Raw genomic sequence first — 24,797 nt, forward strand, 5'->3', positions numbered from 1 at the left:
TAATTGTCAGCTAAATGGTTAAATGAAGTCCACACCCCACCCCTCTCTAACCCTTCATTCTCTGACACACCCTCTTTCCTTTTGGCCCTCTTTTATATGTTGACAACTTTAATTCTTCAAATTCAGAAAAACCCATCTGAAAGACCTTTCTTCTCAGAGGACACAATAGCAGTCTATTCCTCCATCAATTCAATACACACTATGTTTCAGGTACTGGCAGAAACACTGGGGGTGAACAAAAGCAGATGCAGCTTCCACCTTTTTGGAGCTCACAATTTAGAGGGAGAAACTGATACTGATCACATGATTGTACAGACAAGTGTAGTCTTGTTCTCCAAAGAAAAAAATCCATGGTGCTGGGGGAACCTCTAATGGGGCAGCCTCTAATGGGGCAGTCATGGAATGCTGCTTTTGGGAAAGTAACTCATGAGCTGAGATTGAAGAGGAGGAGAGAGAAGAGTGATCCAGCAAGAGTGAACATTCATGCAAAGACCCTGTGGCTGGCACAGAGACTTGAATACATTAAAAGAGGCCAGCAGCTGTGGCTGGATGGCTCGGTTGGTTGGAGCGTCGTCCCATACACCAAAAGCTTGCAGGTTTGATCCCTACTCATGGCACATACCAGGGTTGCGGGTTCAATTTCTGATCAGGGCGCATACAGGAGGCAGCCGATTGATGTTTCTCTCTCACATTGATGTTTCTCCCTCTCCCTCTTCCTTCCTCTGTCTCTAAAATTTATATATATATACACATATATATATATATATTTTTTAATCTCCTTGGGTGAGGATTAAAAAGAAGAAAAGAAAAAGAGGTCAGCGTGGCTAATAGTGAGGAGCAAAGGTGAGCATATTGAAGAAGGTGGAGAGCAGTAGGCATCAGCCCATTGTGTCCTCTGGGTTCTGCTCAGTAGCTTTGGCCTGGGACCAGGCTGCCTGAGATGTATCCTGCCTCTAGCACTTATTTCCTGAGTGGCTTTAGAAAGTCTCTGTGCCTAGTTTTTCTATGTGTAACATCAATATTATATTGGCACCTATCTTATGAGGACTAAATGAGTAAATATGAAAAGCATTGGAACAATGCCTAGCACTTAGTGCTATGATAATTATCAGCTATATATGCCAGGCATATTACCAAGATTAGATGCATTGAGGTATTTATATTAAGTCATGAAGTCATGGAAATCATATGTATATACCTCTGATTATATATATGTATGTATATACACACACACACCCCTACACATATAAAAAATATATAGATGGTATATATATACACATATTTTACATGTGTGTATATATAATATGTATTTCTATTATCAGTATATATTTTATATACATACATATGTATATCATAATGAAGATTTTAATAGTTAAAAACCTCTGTGTAAAAGGATTTTTTCTTTCTATTTTTTACCCCTATTAAGAGCAGGGAGACCCTATAGGTAGCATTTTTCTGTAAGCTAAGAAGCAGCATGCTTCAAGCACTTAAATACATTGATCCAGCATCTCTCGACCCCTTAAGTCAAGGTAAACGTGCAGTAGCAGAAATCTTGCTGATAAAAACTCCCTTTTTCAAGTCACTACTACTGAGACATACTTGCATAAAGGGTATAAAGGGATTTCATTTCAAGCATCATTGAGTTCTGAAGGTAAGAATTATATATAATTTGTTTTATTGGAACTGTTATTTAAGTGGCCTTATTGATTTTCATTGGTGACCACACATAACTTGTAACATTACTTTCAATGATCATTTTGATTGCAATTGTGTTAAAATAGCATCAAAAGCACAAATAGGAAAAGAAGAGAGATTTCATTTAGAACTCCTTTTTTGTTGAGTGCCTGCTTTATGCTGTTTGGTGAAAATGGAGCCTGTGTGTGTGTGTGAATATGTGTATGTGTGTTTTTCTACAAGGATCACCAAGTATAGTGTCTCTTAGAAGAAATTAGCTTCTGAATACATTTGGACCGTGAAACAATATTACTCTTTGTCTCCCTTTGTCATTGTTAATTAGGAAAAATTGCCAGACTCCCCAGTGGTAGCATGTCTAATTTAATAACCTGAGAATCTGATGCTTGAAAATATAATGAAATGTACTAAATACCATGGCTGCTTTATAATCACTGATACAAATCATATTGTAGCTGATATTTACTGATTAGAAAAGACTTTTATAAAGTGCAGATATAGTCAGATGAGAACTACAGCTCTATCTACATAATTTAATATAATTATCAATCAGGAAATCGTTTTTGAGGTTGGGCTAATAGGCCAGAATTTGAAGATGAAGAATATTAGTCAACAACCCCATGTTAGATTTTTTAAACTAATTATGTGAAAACACACACACACACACATAAATTCAGTGGAAGTCCCTTTTTCTTTGGAAAAGTTTGTACCATTTGGTTTTCATTGGGCAAAACGATCATCCTAACAGAAAAGGCAATTTTGTTGGTGTTTTGGTATCTTGTATGTACTGCCTGAGCCACTCAATATTCCTACTCACTTTAGAAAACCCAGTCTCTTCCAAATATTTTCTTTATTTCAAAATATTACCTAGGTAGCATTGTGGAATAGGAGGGCTTGTTTGCATTGAATCCTCAGTTTAGTCTTACCTAGTTGATCAGAGGCCCTGCGTATGTCATTTGTTTGTTTCATACACTTTTTTCAATGAACATTTATTGAGCACTTAATAGGATACAAAGGTTTGGTTGTGATCCTCATCCCTAATATGTTCAAAGTTGGCAGTGGAGACCAATGGGCCTAGGCACAAGAGAAGTACAAAGGTGTTATGGGGACAGGAAGAGGGCCTCCCTGGCCTAGCCTGGGGTAAAGAATGAAGGGAAAAATAGAGGACGTGATGAATAGGGATTGGTTCTCAAAGAGAGATGGTTCTGCACTCCTAGGCGGTATTTAGAAAATGCAGGGGCATTTTTGGCTGTCACAATGATTAGGGAGTGGCATTATTGGCCTTGAGGGAGTGAGGGAAGTAATGCTAACTGTCCAATATATAGGACAATCCCACATCGCAAAAATTTTCCTTTCCAATGTCAAAGCTGTCCTGGTTGAGCAACATTGAGGGTTGAGGGGAAATAAAGGGAGTGGTATTTATCTCCTGTATCTTCTATAGGGTGGGGGAAAAGATTTGCTTTGAACTTGTAGCAGTTGTGAACATAAAGACAGTTAGAAAGTGAGAATAATTTTTTTTCTGTCTGTTGCTTCTGTTGGAATGCCTCGAACTGGTTTTTCGATCTCACGGCTTTCCGAAGGCCTAATGTAATGATGCATGTTGGCTTGAATATGCTCCCAGAAAGTGAGTCCACTCACAGCACTATCAGAAGAATGAAAACCCCAGGAAAGAACATTTCCTGTTTTTATTTTTCTTTCCACAAACTACCAAGTTAAGAAGGGGCCAACTATAAAACAGTAGTGACATTCTGAACCAGAAAATCTGTTTTTCTTTGCTTTGATACATTTTAAAATAAAATAGATTTGCTCAGACATGTAGAGCAGTTAATAGAGTTGTCCATGGCTATGGCCTAAAGGAGAGAAGACACCAGAGAAATAATTGAGTTGTCTACAAGCAAGAGGAGGAGGAAAAGAAGAGGAGCAGGAGTCTAGGAGCCTCTGGCCCCAGGGTACAGCCTGTGCTCACAGAAGGTATAGCCCAATAGTGAGGGAGCAAAGAGCCACAGTATTTCAGAAGAAGCAGCAGTCCCATGATGATATATGCAAAGATCAGATTCTGCTCTCTTAAGTCCCAGGGGCCAGCAGAGGTGTCGTGCAGGTCTGAGCTGGGGATAGGATGGAGGAGGTAAGACAAGTACAAGAGGAGTAAGGAGAGGCAGGGTCAGCCAGTTCGCCTGATGGCCTTTCTTAGCATATATCTCTGACTGTTATGTAAATAGGAGTTCTGTGTCCGATTTTGTTTTAAAATAATAAGAGTTAGTCGTTCAAAACTATTTGAAAACCATGAGTATTGAAAAGACCCTTGAAATGCTCATTCCCATGTCAGCTAATCATTTAGAAATTAGCCTGCTGTGCAACTTCGGTCATGTGCCTGGTCGTGTTTCTTTCTTTCTTTCTTTCTTTCTTTTTTCACCTGGGTAATGAGGGGTGCAGACTAAATTTCTATGTTTCTTCCAGCTTTAACAGTCTGTGAATTTTCAAATGTATTAATCAATTTACTGCACTGTCTGAAATGGAATGATTTGGTAGCCTGCGTAAGGACTGATGCATGACTACTGACAGAACAATCCGGTGGAAGACCTAGGAGGGTCGAGGCTTTTGATCTGAAAGTTACAAGAGGTGTGAAATGACAGTGAAGTTATTTATGGAAATTCAGTTTCTTGCATTTGCGGTTGCTAGTGGTTTCATTAAGGCAGAACCTCTTGACAAACAAGGAACAGTTCCCTAATTCATCAGTTTACCCAGTGTTCTGGTCTTGGTCTTTAACTGCATGGGGTATACATTTACTTTTTAAAGAATCCTTTGATTAAGCAATCCTCTCGTTACGGCTCTGCTTCCAATGCAAGGGTTTGGAAACATGGTGCAGCCTGTCTGTTCTGACCGTTTGTTCTGTACATTTGTTTCTCACTTTCCTGTTAGCATTTTAAAAATTGTGGTATTTATTTGACCTCCATTCATTTAGGCATATTATCCTGGCTGAAGGTTCAAACTGCTTGTTAAGGGGCAGTGCCTCGGTGCTCTGCTCCCAACTCCTCTCTTTGCCTTGGTAGGTCTCTTGGCCATTGCCCAGTAATTTAAAATGGCTTTGCAGGATTGCCGGATTTCGGCTTGCTTTCTGCTTGTTGTGAAGTATTCTGGCTGGCGTTGTAGAAGTTTGTTCAGGATGATCTCTTCATTAAACAGAGAAATGAAATGTCCAAGGAGAGAAGCGGAGCCTAGCACATCTTTATGCCGTGATTACAAACCCACACATTGGTATTTGATTTAAGCCTCACAGCAACCCCATGAGGAAGGTATTCTTATTACTTCTTATTATCATCACCGCCATCATCATTATCATCTCATAATTATAGTTGAGAAAATTGAGGCTTAGAGAGGTGAAATAACTTACCCAAAGCCTTATAAGCCAATTCCTATTGCTTAGTAAACTTTCTTAGGTAACTTCTACTTAGTGGTGGTTTGTACAAATTATAAAGGTACATGGCAATATATTATTCAGGCACACATGCACAGCTATAGTCTAATATCCCAGAGTTTTGTACTAATTTATTGCAAGGAGTGTGCATAGCCTTTATTAGAATAATTCACACTCAGTCTGATGAAACGCCTTAGACACCAGATGAAGTCTGACTAACAGTGTGCTTTTGGTTTGCGCTGTCGAAGTGCAGCCTGACCAGTGCCCCTTAACTACCGAGTGCACGGCCACTGATGCCTCTCAGTTATGCTTTGTGATTCTGCGGCAGAGAACACTCCATCCAGTTCCTTTCTTTTGTTACACCTGAAAACAGCTCAGAAATCTGAAGTCTGTTTCTTTCAGTGAGGGCTTACAGACCAACACTGGAAGAAAAGGATTCATTAGACGTTGATTTTCAGCCTTTCTAACAGCGGAATCAAGTGGATAGGTGGGTTCAAGTGATGTCAATTATTGATACTGGTTTGTTTTGATGGCCCAGCACAATTACTGCCATTAGAATTCATATTGTCAGTACTTAACACTGCCCTGATGCGGAACTCTGCAGTTCCAGAGTTGCCAGAATTCACGGGGACACAATGAAATAGTGCATCGTGGAAGTGTTATGGCTGCTGCGTGCCAAGGCCACCTGGGCTCTCCAAGGAGGTGTGTCACAAGTTTTCCCCTCTTTTGACCTCATCTTCTGGACAGCCTAGAATTCTTATCAGAAGTCGTCGTCGTCGTCGGCAGCCGTCCGTCTCGAGAGACGATGGTGTAGCTTCTTCAGAGTCTATCTGCACCGCCAAGAATGGCTGTGCAGTCCGACTCGGGAGTGACATGGTATCTGTCTCCTCTCGTGTTGAATCGACATCTTGCGATGACGCTGAAGCTACAGAGCCTGGGCAGGGTAATATGGAGGGTCTGCTGTTGCCCATGCAGCAGACACCCCCTCTCTTCACAGCTGAAGGGTCCAAGGGAAAGACGGAGTCGATACAGCTTGGGTTCAGGTGCGCCGCAGGAGTTGCCGGTGTTGACTACAACGTCAAACCGCCTTAGGGACTCCGGCTCCGGATTTTCTGTCGGGGTTTACTCCCTTAGCCTTTCCCCTGAAGAGGTATGCCGCAAGGCAGCGGAGGTTTTTTGGAGTCAGAGTTTTCCTTCTCTGATGTACCCTGACTGGAAGATCGAACCAGCGACACTTAGCTCGCAGGCCGACGCTCAATCCACTGAGCTAAACCAGCCAGGGCAACTTATCAGAAGTAGGTAAATCATAAATGAATAATTTTCACAAACTGTGCTGTGCCTGATACCTCCCTTCTATTGTGTGTCTCTACTTCAATTTATGCTAATTTTTGCACTTTTTTACATGTACTCAGTTGTTATTTTAATTTAATTTCATGTATGTGCAAATTGTCTCAGAGTTTTTGAGGGCGCTGAATTGTATTGATTCTCCAATATAAAGGTTTGATTTTTTTTCTCTCAGTGTTGAAGTACTGCAAACTCATTATGTAAAGAAAAGAGGAAACAAAAGAAGGGTGGAAGGCAGAAAAATCCCAAAATATTCCATAAGACATATATCACTAATACATTGTGCTTCTATGTGTCTTTAAGTATCTTCTATACATATTTGTTTTTACAGTGTATGTAAAATTGGTGCTCTGGTTTTTCATTAATTGTAACAGTAATTTTCTATGCTAAAAATAAAAACCTTTCTAAATGTCATTGTAAGTGCAATAAATCTGTGGTTTTGTATTAAGAAATGTCTAACATAATTTTCTGCTATTAAACTAAGGAACATAGGGTTCTAGATATTTTTAAGGTCACAGATTTTCATCCAATAGCCCATTTCATAATGATGGGATATAAGAAGCTTTCACCACTGGTACACATAGTGCAGGTACCACCAGGCAGGATGGCCAGGGGCCTGTGAGCTGTCCCAGAGTCCTGTGGAGCCCCCTGCTGTGAGAAGCATTAACCTTCTGAGTAGGAGACAAGAGTTTCCTGGTGGTAGTACAGCACCTCTTCACCTGCCCATGTGGCCATACCAATAGACTGGCTGAAATTAGCTCTGCCTTTCCTTTTAGTCAGGACCAGGACGAGGACACCCGCTATAGCAATGATTATTCTGGAAAATTCTAACTAATTTAATGCCAAGTGTCAAAAATTTAAAAAGGAAGAAATAAAATCGATAGATGACTTAGTTGTCTCTAGAAAAACTAAGAATCAACAAGGAAAATTAGTGTTATCAAGAGTTAAGTGATCAGATTAAAATCAATATTAAAAAATAGTTAACATTACCACAAATCCTCAATTTTTAAACAATACGACTTTCAAATATTTTCACCTAAATATAATTACAATGATATTTCTTTTGTCCCCAGATATCCTAGTATGAAAATTTTATATTGTGAGTAAACATCCATAAACCCCAAACCTAGATTTTATCATTAACATTTGCTTATACTTGCTTTATCACATATCTGTTCCTTAATCTATTCATTTATAAATCCACCTTTGCGTTTTTGACACATTTCAGAATCATCTATAGATATCAGTATATTTCACCCTAAATAGCTCAGCATGCATACTATGAAATTCGATACTTGTTTACCTTTTTTTTTTCATTGTTGGTAAATTTTACATAAAATTCAGCAAGCATACTACAAATTTTGATATTTACTATTTTTGTTGGTAAAATTTACATAAAATAAAATATATAAAATTTACATGTACCATTTGCAGAGTTTTTATAAATGCTTCCATCCAGGTAACCCAAACCCTAACAAGACAGAAAACATTACCATCACCCAGAAAGCTGCTCAGCCTTGGACCTGTCCTTCCTCTCAGAGGCAACCACTATTCTGATGGATTTCCCCTTGTTTTGCTTGTCTTTCTACGTGGATTCACACTATATGTACTCTTTGTGTAAATCTTCTTGTACTCAACATAATATTTCTGAGATTCACCCATGTTTTTTTGAGTCCCTTTTTATTGTTGGATTGTATTGAATATTAATATACCTCAGTTTGTTTATACATTTTTATTGATTTCCAGTTTCAGGCTATAAGTAAAAAAATATATAAATTATATAAAGCTGCTATAAGTATTCTTGTACATAAAATGTCATTTTATGGACATATATTTCTTTTTCATGCAGAAATACGTAGAATTGGAAATACTGGGTCATGGAGTGGGCATTTGGTTGAGTCTTACAAGAACTGCCAGGCTTGTTCTAAAGTGATAAGTATACCATTTTGCATTCCCCCAGTGACGCATGAACATTCTGGGTGCATCATGTGTTCGCCAATAGTGCATCAGTCTTCTTAATTTTAGCTATTCTGTCATGTTTTAGTAGTGTCTCCTTGTACTTTAAATTTAATTCTGATGACTACTGACATTGAGAACTTTTTCAGGCAGTTTTTGCTATGCATATTTTCTTTTCTGAATTATTTCAAGTTTTTGCCTGTTTTTGAGGGAGTTATTTGTCTCTATGATTGAGTTGTGGGAGTATTTTATAAATCCTGGGTACCAGTATATTATCAATTGTATGTTTTGAGGGTATTTTCTTCTAGTCTGTGGCTTGCCTACTCACATTTTAAACCATTAGCTGTGATGTTTGTTGAGGTTGTTTCATAGATGCACTTTATCAGATTTAGAAATTTTTTTTCTATTCCTAGTTTGAATTATTCCCATTTTTGTTGTTGTTAATTGAAACATTGTAGTGTTAATGTAGTGAAACGTGGTGATTGATTTTTGAATGGTAAACCAGCCTGACATCATAGAAACCCTACTTGGTCATGATTGTTATACTACTGTTTCAGTTTGTTTTCATTTGGCTAACAAATTTTGTGTCTGTGTTAAGAGAAGTTGATCCATAATTTTCTATATTTGTGCTTCTTTGTCAGAGTTATTCTGAATGAGTATGACAGTTATGTTGGCCTCAAAAATTACTTGAGAAATATTCCCGTTTTCTCTATATTCTGAAAGAGTTTTATGAGTTTGCTGTTATTTTTTTCTTTAAATGTTTGGTATCAAATTTAGCAAGAAGACCATCTGAGCATGTGATAGTGAAGTATTCTTTCAGGTTTTTAATAACAAATAAAAGTCCTTTATGTAGGGCATTAAGATTTTATATTTCTTCTTGTGCTAGATTTGGTAAATTGTATTTTTCAGCATATTCATTTAATCTAAATGTTGAATTTGGGATTTTAAAAAAATATGTATGTAATTTTTATCTATTTTTATTCTACTTCTGTGTGGTTAGAAACATAGTCAGTATGATTTATACCTTTCTGAATTTTCTAGACTTCATTCTTAGTCCATGATATGGTTATATTGGTGCCTGTACTTTGTATACTTGAAAAGCATATGTATTCAACAGTTTGGGGGGGGGGTGTTCTATAAATATCAATTATGTCCAAGTGGTTGATAGTGCTGTTCAAATCATCTATGCTTTTACTGATTTTTTTGTCTATTATTTCTGTCAATTTTTGCTTCATGTATTTTGAAACTGTTACTAGGTAATTATACTTTTATGATTATCTGTCTTCCTGATGAAATAAACCTGTTACATTATGAAATTACTCATTTTTAGGAAAATCTTTTGGTTCAAATATACTGTATCTATTGCTATACCTTATCCAAACTTATACTTAATGATTGCATATATATATCTGAAAATACCTTAATTTTGCTTTCATTTTTTGGAGAATATTTTCTCTGGCTTTTTAAAAAATTTCTTATATATACTCTACTTGAATTCTGTTGTCACAGATAGAAGTCACTGAAATTCAAATTTCTGTTACCCTGTATGCTATGTGTCATTTTTCTCTGGCTACTTTCAAGATCTTAGGTCTATATTTGCTTTTCAGAAGGTTAAATAGGCACTTTTTGATATTTATTTTGTATTTGCTGAACGTTTTATATCTAGAACTTTGTTGCCAAATTTGAGAAACATTCCACTATTATTTTTAAACATAACTTCTCTGCTCTATTCTCTCTCTCTTCTGCTATTTAAATTACATGTATGCTATATCTTTTCATATTTTCCCAGTTTACTGAGACTTCTTTTTTATAATTTTAAAACTTTTTCCACATATTGGATCATTTTTATCCATTACAAGTTTGCTGATTGTTTCTCTCATTCTATTATTATCTGTAAGTTTTTAACTTCAAATATTTTAGTTTTAGAATTTTCTTTGCTTTTTTTGATAGTTTCTATTTCATTGAATTTTTTCATTCATTATAATTATATTTTCCTTTATTTTCTTGATTATATATAAATAGCTGCTTTATCATTGGTCTGCTAATTCCTCACCTAGATCATCTTGGAAGCATTTTCTGCTGAGTGTCTTTTCTTGGTGAGCAGATTACTTTCTCCTATTTATAAGTCAAATAACTTTTGGATGAATCTTGTACATTGTGAATGTTATATTGTGGAGCTTCTGATTTTTGTATTATTGTTTCAGAAATTATTATTTTTTCTTTTTAAACAGGGAAATATCTTGGTTGGGTGCAAACTTCTGATTTTTTTTAGAAGCCTACATCTCAGTTTAGTTCATTTTGCTTCAGCAAAACTGTTTAGTGCTTTTCCCATGCATGAGTGGTTTAGCTGTCAGCAGGTGTTTTGTAGAGCGTATCCACAGAATTGGTCCTCCTTCTCTTGCTGTCTTCTTTCTGGGATTACACCCTCACTAGCTGGCATCTGTGGTTACCCTCAGTTATGTTCTCTTTTTGTTCAATCTAGACACTACTTCTGTGCTCTCAAAGTTTTTCCCACCTTGCATGGCACACACTGGGTTTTTCTCTCGGACCAGAAACTTTGAAAAGTAGAGAATGAACGAAATGCCATTCCTTTCTTCCAAGGGTCATCTCCTGTCTGGTTTTTGCCTTCTTTTGATAGATAATTTTTTAATTGAATTTATTGGAGTGACACTGGTTCACAAAACCATACAGGTTTCAAGTGTACAATTCGAAAAAACATCATCTGTGCACTGCATCGTGCCCATCACCCCAGGCAAAGTCTCTTTCTGTTCTCATTTCTCCCCCTTTTCCCACTTTCACCTCCCCCAACCCTTTCTCTCTGGCTGTCACTACTACACTGTTGTCTGTGTCTGTCATGTGTATGTGTTTTCTTAAAGCTATCATTTAGAATTGAAAGGCAGATAAAGTGTTTCCCAGACAAGGTAAAACTAAAGAAGTTCATCATCACCAAGCATTATTATAGGAAATGTTAAAGAGAATTATATAAGAAAAAGAAGATCAAAACTTTGAACAGTAAAATGACAATAAATTCACAACTATCAACCACTGAATCTAAAAAACAAACTAAGCAAAGAGCTAGATTAGGAACAGAATCATAGGTATGGGGATCATTTGGAGGGTTATCAGCTGGGAGGGGTAAGCCAGGGAATGGGGAAAAAGGCACAGGGATTAAGAAGCATAATTGGTAGGAACAAAATAGGGGAATGTTAAGAACAATATAGGAAAGGGTGAAGCCAAAGAACTTATATGCACGACCCATGGACATGAACTAAGGTCAGAGATCGCTGGAGGGAATGAGGGTACCGGGCCAAGGGAGTGAAAGGGGAGAGATTGGGACAACTGTAATAGCATAATCAATAAAATATATTTTTAAAATAATAAATAAAATTTAAAAATAAGACTTATTTTAAATAATTCAATGGATACAATATAGCACCTGTACACAGTGGTGATGTTTTTCCATCGACACTACGATCTAAGAACAGATGAGGTTGTGTATTCCTGATAGTAGTTGACTAAAGCTCCTATAGAACTGGCCCTACCCATTCGTTTGAATGTGGCTTCTTTAAATCCCTGTTGTCAGACTTCCATACAGCTTGATTTTCTGACGGTTCTGGGTGGTATTTGTTTTGAAGTCTAGTTGTAGATTTTGCTGTAGTTGCACAAGGAGGTGAGGTGTGTTTACCTATGTCTCCATCTTGACAGTGAGTCTATACCAGTCTTTTTAAGTTCAATCGAATTTATTCTAATTTATTCCAAACATGGAAAACTAAACAGAGGTATCCTAGGAGTGGTGGAAAAGAATGATGCTTCCTTCCTGGACCTTCATTGTCATGCTTCTTTTAGTAATATGTTAATCCTAATGTATGTCTCCTGTTTGATATGCCTTGTTCCTAGAATTCTTCCTGCAGAAAATGTAATTTTCATATTTTGTTTGCTCTTAATTACACAGAGTTTATTGTGAACAGTTACATGCACTGATATGGCAGCAAGAATGAAAGCCTCTTACAGTGAAAAGGAATGAGAAGTTGTTAGCTCATGGAGGGGTCAAGTATATGACCTTGGGTCTCAGTAATATCACGGTGTAGCTAACTGAGCTCTTTTTTTTTTTTTACCATGGAAATCCCACTCTCATTCTAGTTTTCATCTGTAGCTTAGCACTCATAATAAGGATAATCATAATTGCAGCTAACATTTATTGAGTGCTTACAAAATGCCAGGCTTTGTGCAAGGGCTTTAAAACTATTGCTATTCTCAAACAGGCTGAGCAATGTACCAAGTGACACTCAAAAAGGGGTCGAGCTGAGACTTGAGTTCACGAAGTTTGTCTTTAAAGCCTATGATCTTAACTGTTTACTAATTGTATCAAGATGTGTTCTGCTATGACTCTCTAATTCCTCTCACATGTATCATTTGATTGTATGGCTCATTGTGTATCTTTCCTGAGGGCAACATTTTTGTCTTTTCCATTCTTATCTTCTCTTTAGGGTATATAAGTGTCTTGCACATAGTAGGTGGTCAGTAAATGTGTGTTGACTTGAGTTGCTTATATTCTATTATTGGAATCTATCAGGTCTGCTATTGTAATCTCTCACTGCACTTATATTTTTCCTTTATAATTTTTTTTAATATCATGATATATTATTTATAAGATTGTTTTATCTCTCCAACTATATAATGTGTATTTTATAAATACATATTAGATAAGTAAATGCTAGGCATTTAACATATTTAACATGTTGCATTACTATTTATTTTTAAAAAATTTTAGTTCTATTATATGTCAGGCCTGTGTTAGACTCTGGGGAGACAAATTTGAAAAAGAAGGCAAATTTTTAAACTAGAATTAATAACTATGCCTCCTAACTCACTGAATTCCTTATACACCATTTCATCTTGAATTCAGTATCCTTTGTCTAGGTTATTATTTAGCCTGTGTAAATATAATCTGGAAAAAATAACTTATATTATTACTTTAAGTCACTGATAAAAGCCATTACCAAATCACAGTGCTCTATCTTTAACCACTCCTCTCAATCAATTCTGGTGAATACAGATGCAATGTCTAGCTGGAGGTCATTGGCATATATCCCCGAGCATTAAGAAACACATCAGTGCAGCCATGTCAAATTTGGTGCCTGCTCCACCCATGGTAGGCACTGGCCCAGAAGGCTGCCATGGAAATGTGGTGACTCAAGGGCCCTGATCTCCTCTGCTGGGCCTCAGGGGTAAATTTGGTTACAGATACCAAGAAAAAGAAAAAGAAACACATCAGAACTCTACATTTAATGCTCAGACTTTAGGACAGCCCTGCTGAGTCTTTAGATGACAACTAATTGTCCATTCATTGAATGGACACAAACAGGAAACAGTACTCTAGCTGGCTATTTGTTATGTGCTCATACACATTGTATGACTGATACTGTCTGAATGTGGCCTGTGATGGAGTTCCAAAGAGGGAAGCAGGAAAGACCTTCCTAGTTATAGACAGACAATGCTATCTGTAACTGTTTGCTTGGCACACATATTTAACACCGTTTTCTCCCAGTACACCAACCTACACTTCTGCTGGCAAGTGTTGGATTTCTTTGTATGAAATTTTTGGGGAGAACTTCCCCAAGGGCATGAACTCCATGACACTCCTAACCTATTCTGAGCATGAGCTGAGCACATTTCTGAGCAACAAGCTTTTAGGTAAAGAGACACAGAGCTTGTGGTAAAAACTCATTGGCCTCAAGGGGAGGTGTTCTCTAAGCTACAGCTGGTCGCTGCTCATGTTGGAAGGGGACTGACAGCATGCAGTACAGAATGTATTTGGAGTATACATCCAGTAAAGGTATCTTATCTGGAATATGTAAAGAACTCCTAGAAATCAATAAGAAAAAGACAAACATCAATAGACAAATGGACAAAAGCATAAATAAGTTTTTCACAAAAGAGGATATCCAAATGACTAATAAACATAAGAAAAAGCCCTCAATCTCACTAGTTACTAGGGGAATGAAAAGTAAAACACTAGTAATATACCATTATGTACACACCAAAATGGATAAAATTTAAAATTGATGATACCAAGAATTTGAAGCAACTGAACCTCTCATACACTCCTGATGGGAGTGTAAATTGTTGCAACTCCTTTGGAAAACTGTTTGGCAGTTGTTACTAAACTTAAACATACTCATAACCTATAAACCAGCAATTCTACCTCCCAGATATATTACAGAAATGCTTATAGATGTATAAGAAAGATGTACAAAATGTTTGTAGCAGTACTATTTGTAATAGCTCCAAACTGGAAACAACCCAAATGTCTATCACCAGTGGAATGGATACCTTAATTATGAACTTTTCATAAAATGGGGTATTTTACAGCAGTAAGATGGAATTGAGTAGTGTTATATATAATATGGGAGAATCTAAATATTTAGTTGAAGAAAAAAGACAGAAAAGAGACTCACAGTGTGATTCTATTTATATGAAATGTTAAGCAGGCAACACTGATTGATGGTGACAGCAGCCAGGACAGCAACAAAAGGGGAGTGACTGAGAATGGCACAAGTGAGTGCTGGAATGTCACATTTCTGCATACTGGTGCTGGATACATGTTAAGTTTATGAAAGTCCACTGAACTCTACATTTTTGATTTTTAAAAAATATTTTATGCTTTTGTATGTTTTGTATTTACTTAGTGTAGGAAACAAGGAAATAGTGACTCCCAAACCAGTACAAAATCAGTAATAACAAAGGGCAAATGTAATTAAAGGGTCTCTGAGAGGGGAGTTGACAGCATTAGCGTATTCACAAATCACAATAGGGGCATTTAGATAATCGCATTGGATTGTAACTCTGGAGTAACCAGTAATGGAGAAACGGGGAAGAAGGAGAGGGGTGGGGGGAGCTAATTGTGTTAGGGCAGGAAGCTGATCAATTTCACTTTAGGGTGGCAATTTCAGGGTGGGGAGGCTAAGACTATAAAACCAGCCATCTTTGACTACTTGGTGCGCACATTCTCCTAGCTGAGGGTGCGCCTGGCTCTGCAGACTCATGAATAAACACCTTGCTTTACTGCTCAAGTTCTGTGTCCCAGTTTTTATTGCGAGTGTTTGTCACATTAGAATATAGATATAAGATGAAAAATGCATTTTGGGAACTCTCCCTTGATAGCAAAATAGTGAGTTTTAAAGACATTCTGGTTGTAGAAATGTCCTTGACTTTCCCTCAGTAAACTTGAATGCCTTAATCTCAAAGAACCAAATAAATAAGCAGTGTGTAATGAAATACTGATTAAATGTATTTCACATTGTCATAACCAATAATTTTAAATGATTCAGATATTCTTTTTATTTTATTTTATTTTTTAACATAATTTCATATTTTATTAGTTATTTGAATATGCTTTTCTTTTTTAAGTATATTTTATTGATTATATTGTTACAATAGTTCCAATTTTTCCCCTTTGCTCCCCTCCACCCAGCACCCCCCTCCCCCAACAATACCCCCCCAAGTCCATGCCCATGGGTCGTACATACAAGCTCTCCCGCTTTACCCTTTCATATATTCTTCTTCTTTTTTTTAAAATAAATAAATGATTAATTATTTTAACAATAAAAAATAACAATCCCTCCCTCTTAGGTATTAAGACCTTTTATAATCTTATAAAGGACAATGGGCGAAGGTCTTAAGCTCCTCTAGCTTCTTCAAGCTGGACATGGTCATCGTCCTACCTACCCTTGGGTCCAGAAATCCCTAATAAGAGTCGGGGTATGGAGAGGAGGGTGGCCTTCCCACATAGGGAAGGATTGTGCAGACCCCAAGTCAGTTGGCTGTCCCTGGACAACGGCGTGCTTGGTTTAACAGGCTGGCACCCTTGTTGTATTCTGGAAGCAACAGGGTTAAAAGACATCATTCAATCCATAACCACTAGATAACAGAAGGCAGGGGTTAATTTTTCAGTGTCCCACATTAGGGAAAAAAAGGGCTTCTTTGGAGGAAGGTGTGCCAGGCACATCTCATCTGTCCAAAACTCTTTTGCCCATTATACTTAGTTTGGGCTGAGGGAAATATTTTAGGTTTCCCCCCCTCTCAGACCTCTGGGTTCTTTCTGTCCAAGCCATTAGGATAGAAAAGAGAAACCAGTTTTAAAGTGAAGCCCACAGACCACCCCATACTTCACCAACCCAGCCACTTAGTTCAGCCAAACCATTAAGTTTCAGGAGGCAGCGATGCAGACAGGATTAAGTGAGGCCTATACATACAGACAATCACTCAGGTAATGAGATCATAGGCTTATGCCCTTTGAAAACAGAAAACGCATGTTAATTTATGTAACATAAATGGTGTAAGTTGGTGGTCTAGTTTCATTTTTTTGCATGTCCCTGTCCAGTTCTCCCAACACCATTTGTTGAAGAGGCTCTTTTCACTCCATTTGATGTTCCTTCTCCCTTTGTCAAATTTTAGTTGACCATATAGACCTGGGTTTATTTCTGAGCTCTCTATTCTGTTCCATTGATCTATATGTCTGTTCTTATGCCAGTACCAGACTGTTTTGATTACCGTGGCCTTATAGTATAGTTTGATATCAGGTATTGTGATTCCTTCTACTGTGTTCTTCTTCCTCAAGATTGCTTTGGCTATTCGGGTTCTTTTTTGGTTCCATATAAATTTTTGAAGTATTTGTTCTAGGTCTGTGAAAAATGTCATTGGTATTTTAATGGGGATTGCATTGAATCTATAAATTGCTTTGGGTAGTATGGATATTTTAATGATGTTGATTCTTCCCATCCATGAGCATGGTATATGCTTCTATTTATTTGTATCTTCCTTAATTTCTTTCTTCAGTGTTATGTAGTTTTCTGAGTACAGGTCTTTTACATCCTTGGTTAAGTTTATTCCTAGGTACTTTATTTTTCTTGTTGCTATGGTAAATGGGATTTTTCTTTTAGTTTCTATCTCTTATATTTTATTGTTGTTGTACAGAAATGTCTTCAATTTCTGAATATTGACTTTGTACCCTATTTTGTCGAATTCACTTATTAGGTCGAGTAGTTTATTTGTGGAGTCTGTAGGGTTTTCTATGTACACTATCATGTCATCTGCATATAATGACAGTTTTACTTCCTCTTTTCCAATTTGGATGCCTTTTATTTCTTTCTCTTTCTTGTCTGATTGCTGTGGCTAGAACTTCCAAGACTATGTTGAATAGGAGTGGAGAGAGTGGACATTCTTGTCTTGTTCCTGACCTCAGGGGGAATGTTCTCAGTTTTTGTCCATTGAGTATGATGTTGGCTTCAGGTTTCTCGTATATGGCCTTTATTATGTTGAGGTATGCCCCCTCTAATCTCATTTTTCTGAGAGTTTTCATCATAAATGGGTGATCATAAAATGCTTTTTCTGCATCTATTGATATGATCATGTGGTTTTTGTCTTTCATTTTGTTTATGTGGTGTATTATGTTTATTGATTTGTGAATATTAAACCATCCTTGCATTCCTGGGATGAATCCCACTTGATCGTGGTGTATGATCTTTCTAATGTGTTGCTGGGTCCGGTTTGCCAATATTTTGTTGAGGATTTTAGCATCTATGTTCATCAGCGATATTGGCCTGTAGTTTTCTTTCTTTGTTGTGTCTTGACCTGGTTTTGGAATTAGGGTAATACTGGCTTCATAGAACGAGTTTGGGAGTCTTCTCTCTTCTTAGATCTCTTGGAATAGTCTGAGGAGGATAGGAGTTAGTTCTTTCCTAAATGTTTTGTAGAATTCCCCTTTGAAGCCATCCAGTCCAGGACTTTTGTGTGCCGGGAGTTTTTTGATTACTGCTTCAATTTCCCTAGTTGTTATTGGTCTATTCAGGCTTTCCACTTCTTCTTGATTCAGTTTTGGAAGACTATATGTTTCCAGGAATTTATCCATTTCCTCTAGGTTGTCAAATTTCTTGCCATGCAGTTGTTCGTAATAATTTCTTACAATCCTTTGTATTTCTGTGGTATTGGTTGTGATTTCTCCTCTTTCATTTCTGATTTTGTTTATTTGGGTCCCTCTCATTTTTTCTTGATGAGCCTGGTTAAAGGTTTGTAAATTTTGTTTATCTTTTCAAAGAACCAGCTCCTACTTATGTTGATCTTTTGAATTGTTAGATTAGTCTCTATGTCATTTAATTCTGCTCTGATCTTGATGATTTCCTTTCTTCTACTTGATCTGGGTTTTGCTTGTTGTTCTTCCTCTAGTTCTTGTAGCTGTAGGGTTAAATTTTTTATTAGAGATTCTTCTAGCTTTTTTAGGTAGGCCTGTATTGCTATGAACTTTCCTCTCAGGACTGCTTTTGCTGTATCACATAGGTTTTGGGTTATTGTGTGTTTATTATCATTAGTTTCCAGATACTTTTTGATTTCTTCCTTGATGTCATTGTTAACCTGTTCATTTTTTAATAGCATGTTATTCATTCTCCATGAGTTTGAGTGTTTTTGAGTTTTTTCCTTGAGGTTGCTTTCCAATTTTAAGCCATTGTGATCTGAGAAGATGCTTGATATAATTTCAATTTTCTTGAATTTGTTGAGGTTTGTTTTGTGTCCTATCATGTGGTCTATCTTTGAAAATGTTACATTTGCACTTGAGAAGAATGTATATTTTGCTTCTTTGGGGTGAAAAGTTCTATATATATCAACTAAGTCCATTTGATCTAGAGTGTTGTTCAGTGCCTCAATATCTTTGGTGTTTCTTTGCTTCGAAGATCTGTCCATTGTTGACAATGGGGTGTTAAAGTCCCCTACTATGAGTGTGTTGCTGTCTATATCTTTCTTGGAGTCTCTCAAAATTTTCCTTACATATTTGGGTGCTCCTAAGTTGGGTGCATATATATTTATAAGGGTTATATCTTCTTGATGGATTTTTCCCTTAAGTATTATGAAATATCCTTCTTTGTCTCTTTTTATGGCCTTTGCTGTGAAATCTGTTTTGTCTGATATAAGTATTGCTACCCCGGCTTTTTTTTCATGTCCATTTGCTTGAAATACTTTTTTCCATCCCTTCACTTTTAGTCTGTGTAGATCTTTTGTTCTAAGGTGGGTCTCTTGTAGACAGCATATATGTGGGTCATGCTTTCTAATCCATTCAGCTACCCTATGTCTTTTGATTGGAGCATTCAATCCATTTACATTTAAGGTTATTACTGATAAGTACTTATTCATTGTCATTTTTACCCTTCGTACTCGGGTTCCTCTCTGTCTCTCTGTCTCTCTGTTTTTTCATCTTTTTAAAGCAGACCCTCCAGCGTCTCTTGCAATGCTGATTTGGTGGAGATGTATTCTTCTCTCTTGGAAACTCCTTATTTCACCTTCCATTTTGAATGAGAGCCTTGCTGGGTAGAGTATTCTTGGTTGTAGGCCTTTGTTTTTCATTGCTTGAAATATTTCTTGTCATTCCCCTCTGGCTTGTAGTGTTTCTGCTGAGAAATTTGATGATAGCCTTATTGGAGTTCCCTTGTATGTTATTAGTCCTTTCTCTCTTGTTGCTTTTAGGATTCTCTCTTTGTCTTTGAATGTTGCCATTTTCATTATGATGTGTCTTGAAGTGGGCCTGTTGGAGTTCATCTTCATTGGGACCCTCTGTGCTTCCTGGACTTGTGTGACTCTTTCTCTCCTCATGTTAGGGAAGTTTTCTGTCATTAGTTTTTCAAAGAGGTTTTCTATCCCTTGCTCTTCTCCTTCTCCTTCTGGAATTCCTATGATACGGATATTATTACATTTCATGTTTTCCTGCAGCTGTCTTAGAGCCTCTTCAGTCTTGTTCAGTCTTTTTTCATTTTGTTGCACTGTCTGAGAGTTTTTGTCTACGTTGTCCTCCAGCTCGCTGATCCGATCTTCTGCTTCCTCTAGCCTGCTTTTAATTCCTTCTACTGTGTTCTTCAATTCAGAGATCGTATTCTTCATTTCCTCCTGGCTCTTATTGATAGCTTCTATGTCCTTATTCATGCTGGTGTGATTATCAGTAAGTTCCTTGTAGTTTTTCTGGAGTTCCTTGTAGTTTCCACTGAGCTCATTGATCTTCTCCATAATCCATGTTTTGAATTCCATATCTGATAGTTTGCTCCCCTCAGTTTCATTTAGCACTCTTTCTGGGGATTCTGCCTTTCCTTTCTATGGGGGGTTGTTTCTCTGTCTCCCCATTTTTATGACTCCTGTTGTTTGTTGGTGCTTCTTAGAATGATCTGCACTTCCTGCATCTGCCCCTGGTGGCATCAGATCATGTAATAGTCTGGCCCTAGGCAGCCTATTGGAGACTTCCAGGGATCTTCTGCCTTTGTGTGTCTTCTTTAGTTGTTAATCTATTCAATCTGTGATTAGCTATCAGGCTTAAGGACTGTGGGTATGGTAGCTTAATTCCTGTAGGCAGGGCTTTTTCTTCCCCTCAGGCTGAGGCCACTTGGAGAGGAATGGTCTGCCTCTAGTACTGGGGATGAGTCAACACTGGGACCCAGTCGGCTGCTCCCTCAGTTCTCCCCTCAAAGCCACCGTGCCAAACTCTCCCCAAGTGTCTCCAGTCCTCTCTGCCTTCCCTCTGCTTGAGCGCAGGGTAAGTGGGGGCCAAAATTTTGTATGTAATCCACTTAAGAGCTCTTTTTCTCCTGCTGTTTCTCTCTGGCTAGCAAGAAACCCTGTGGCGTTTCGCTTTTCACAGCTGGATACTATTTTACTTTCCACTCTGTTGCTGTAGGCTGTGAAGCCCAGCTGGGGGTTTAGTCCCTGCCCTTCTCAGGGTGAACCCCCTGCTGCTGAGCTGTTTCTCAGTCCCTTCAGCTGCCACCTGTGGGAGCCCAGTCAGCCCTTCCACATCTCTGCACTCCCTACCGGTCACGTTGTGATGTAGCGGCCTTTTCTGTCTCTCCATGGTTATAAGACTTCTCTCCAGCTAGTGTTCGGTTGGTTATTCCAGATGATTTCTCCAAAATCAAGTTGTAAATCCAGACTGGTCCTGGGAGGAGGTTAGTGTAGCTTCCACTTACTCTTCCGCCATCTTTGATCTGCCTCTTTTCATTTTAATAACCTAGTTCTTTAAAATTTAATAATTCAGACAGGCACTTAATTTGATCCAGCCCCCAAATAATTATGACCTTCTGATCCAATGTTTTCCCTCTCTCTCTCCTTTTCTCTCTTTTTATGTTTCTGTCTTTCTCCTTCATTCCTTCCTTCCTTCCTTCCATCTTTTCTTCCTTCCTTTCTTCCTTCCTTCTTTCCTTCCTTCCTTCCTTCCTTCCTTCCTTCCTTCCTTCCTTCCTTCCTCCCTTCCTCCCTTTCTTCTTCCCTGTGCTTTTGGGAGACTTCTGATTTTTTAATTGAATAGGTAAGGCTTTATTGACATATTTTTCTTTGAATCTGTTGAAGGAGAAATTCAGTGAAAACTATTGGATAGACTGTGGTTCTGAAGAGGTCATGGATGGGGCAATAATCTTGATGGGTCCTAGACCATAAGTAACATTTGTGGCTTTAAGTAACTCCCCTGAGACAGATGAGATTAAAGGATGTATACAATATTCCCTCACTTATCATGGGTATTACGTTCTAGACCCCCACCCACCCCCGTGATAGGTGAAAATCTGCAAAGTAGGAACCTTACATTTATTTTAGTATTTATATATATTTTAAGGCTTTATAAACCCTTCCCACACACTTACAAACCATTCCAAGTCCCTTATTAACCTTAGAGCAAAAAATGCGCTATAAATAATTAAATATAATATTTTTAAAAATCCCGCAATACAGTGAGGCCACGATAAGTGAACCGTGATATAGAGAGGGACTACTGTATTCCTCAGAGTAAATCCATGGTGACCATATCACACTGAGGGCTGCAATAACACAAATCTTCAGTGAAGAAGGGTTTATTTAATATTATTAACCCTAAAAAACCCCCGTAGGAATATTTTCTCACCTCTTTGAGCATACAGATTTGAGTAGCTTTAAAGGGACTAACATTATTAATAAATGCAGAGTTCATATAATGTGTATAATCTATAGAGATGCAAATTCAAATTACTTAGGAACATGCTCTTATCCAGTTTGGTCACTTCTACATTTAGAACTGCATTGCCTTTAAAATGAAACGTGCATTGTTATCCATTTGATCTTCATAAATCTCAGTGTATTTTTGTTTTGTTTACTAAAATATAACCTCAAACCATTAATCCCCTTCATTCTTTTCTTGAATTCTTTTCTTTGTTACATTAGTTATACATAACAGATTACCATTATTCATTCATTCATTCATTCAGTGACTCGTTTATTGATTATTCACTTATTCATGGCTTATCAAATATATATTGAGAGCTATTCACAGTATAGGCTTCTAGGGATGGAAGTGTGATTAGGTCACAGTCTTGGGCCTTCAGAAGCTCCCTCTTCAGTAAGAAAGGCCAACAGATAAATAGTTATTTGAAATGCAATGAGCTAAGTACTATATAAGGGATGGGGGGGCGGGTAACAAAACACGGAATTTATTTATTAAAAATTGTGTATTTATTCTTACATGTTTAAACTTCAGTAACCTTCAAAGCACTCTACCTTTGATGAAATACACCTATCAAGGTGTTTGTTCTTTTTTCCCACTGCTCAAACCATTTTTGAACTTGTTGATTTTGAGGCTTTTTAGTGCTTCTGCTGTTTTTTGTTGCATCTCTTCCACATCAGCAAAACGTTTCCCTTTGAGGATTTTTTTTTTTTTTTATCCAGGGAAACAAACAAACAAGAAGTCACTTGTGGCAAGATCTGGTAAATAGGGAGGGTGGGGCATGGGGGTCATGCTGTTTTTGGTCAAAAACTGCTGAATACTAGCATGGTGTGGGCAGGTGCACTCATAAACCACCCATCAGGAAATGGGCAAACATGTGAAAGAGTCTTCACAAAAATTCACTAAGGCGAACGCAGCCTCTCACAACACCACCAACTGGTCCACTGATAAGATGGGTTCCTAGAACACTCACCTAGCGGAAAAAGCCTGTATTACAAGGGGCCCACCCTCCAGAAGATAATTCCATGGCTTTTTGGGTCCCCCCTCATATGATATAGGAGTCCACACAGTATAGTGGTAAGAGAAAGAGTTGTTCAGTTCAGCTTCCAGTCCAGGGGGATGGATTGGGGTGGAGGAGCTGGGAAGTTATCTATCTGTCATCTTCAGAGTTTAGATACATGAATTGGGTTGAGCAAAAGAGAAGTTCACATGTTAGAACAGGTGGGCAAAGAATGGGGACATAACATAGAAAACTGTGGGAATTATTTAATGCAGAGGGAACTGTAATGAACTCTAAGTAGTTTGTTATGAACAAAACAGATCACAGTTAATGGGGAAAGAGGTAAAGACTAATAACAATAGCTATTATTATTTAAGTGCTAAGTCTCCAAAACTGTTCTTAATGTTTTATATACAACAACTCTCATTACCTTCCCAACAATCTATATTGTAGTTACTCTTATTGCCTTTACATAGATGTGGAAACCAAGTCCAGAGGGATTAGATGATTTGTCCAGCTACCAGTATATGGTAATTGGTAAAGTCAGGATATGAACTCTTAACTCCTATATGTAACTCTTAAATAAGAAATAAGAGCTTAGAGAAAGAACTCTTGGAGTCCCCATACAAATGAATTGGAAATTAGTTCTATATTGAGAGTGGGCAAAAACAGGTTTATGGTTGTTCATATGGAAATAATACAGTAATTAATAAATAATAATCAATAATAAACTATGTTTCATGTAATCACAACTGTAACCCTACTTTTGCCCCACCTTATGGAGATCCTTCAGAAACTTTTAAGTGGGGAGTGGTGGAATGATAAAAAGTATATGTTAGAAAATTCACTCAATATCATGGGGAGAATAAATATTACCAAAGCAATTTCAGAAGCAGGAATATCATCTATTTATCTGTTCCCTACTTAATTACAAATAGGAAATAAAGAGGAAAAGGGTAAGAATATGAACTTGCCAATGTTAAGGCAAGGGCAGCAAACATAGGGTGCTGTGGTATATACCTGCTAATGCTGTACCACAGGGTTAGTTCTAAGCCACCAACATGAACATGGAAATATAATAAATTCACTGTCTCCATAAAATAGCTGGTGAAAACGGTGAGAGGAAGAGGAGGTACAGAAAGAAGGATGAATATGTGATACACACCTTTCTGATGATTTGGCTTAATATATAGAGGTAGACATTAGAATGTCAAGGTCAGAAGATAATACCAATATGATTACTCTTAGCCCCTATTTTCATAGGTATTGGATAACAGAGTTCAAAATTGTTTCTGAATAAGCTCCTTTTGTGCAGCCATGATGCACTCTGTTGAATGGAGTCATGTGCTTTAACTATCAGCTGAGCTAGGCATGCAATTTACATTATCTTA

General features: G+C 37.5%; 1 protein-coding gene and 1 non-coding gene across 4 annotated transcripts in view; both read left to right on the forward strand.

The window, feature by feature from the left end:
* Positions 1-24,797, forward strand: part of LOC150013077 (histone-arginine methyltransferase CARM1-like) — a 233,289-nt gene that overhangs the window by 30,293 nt on the left and 178,199 nt on the right. The window lies entirely within an intron of this gene.
* Positions 13,523-13,657, forward strand: LOC150013079 (small nucleolar RNA SNORA5). Its single transcript, XR_016510987.1, has one exon. It is a non-coding gene; the product is annotated as a small nucleolar RNA SNORA5 (small nucleolar RNA).

The sequence above is a fragment of the Furipterus horrens genome, unplaced genomic scaffold (assembly GCF_987537825.1).
Source record: "Furipterus horrens unplaced genomic scaffold, mFurHor1.1.pri manual_scaffold_4, whole genome shotgun sequence".
Taxonomy (NCBI): domain Eukaryota; kingdom Metazoa; phylum Chordata; class Mammalia; order Chiroptera; family Furipteridae; genus Furipterus; species Furipterus horrens.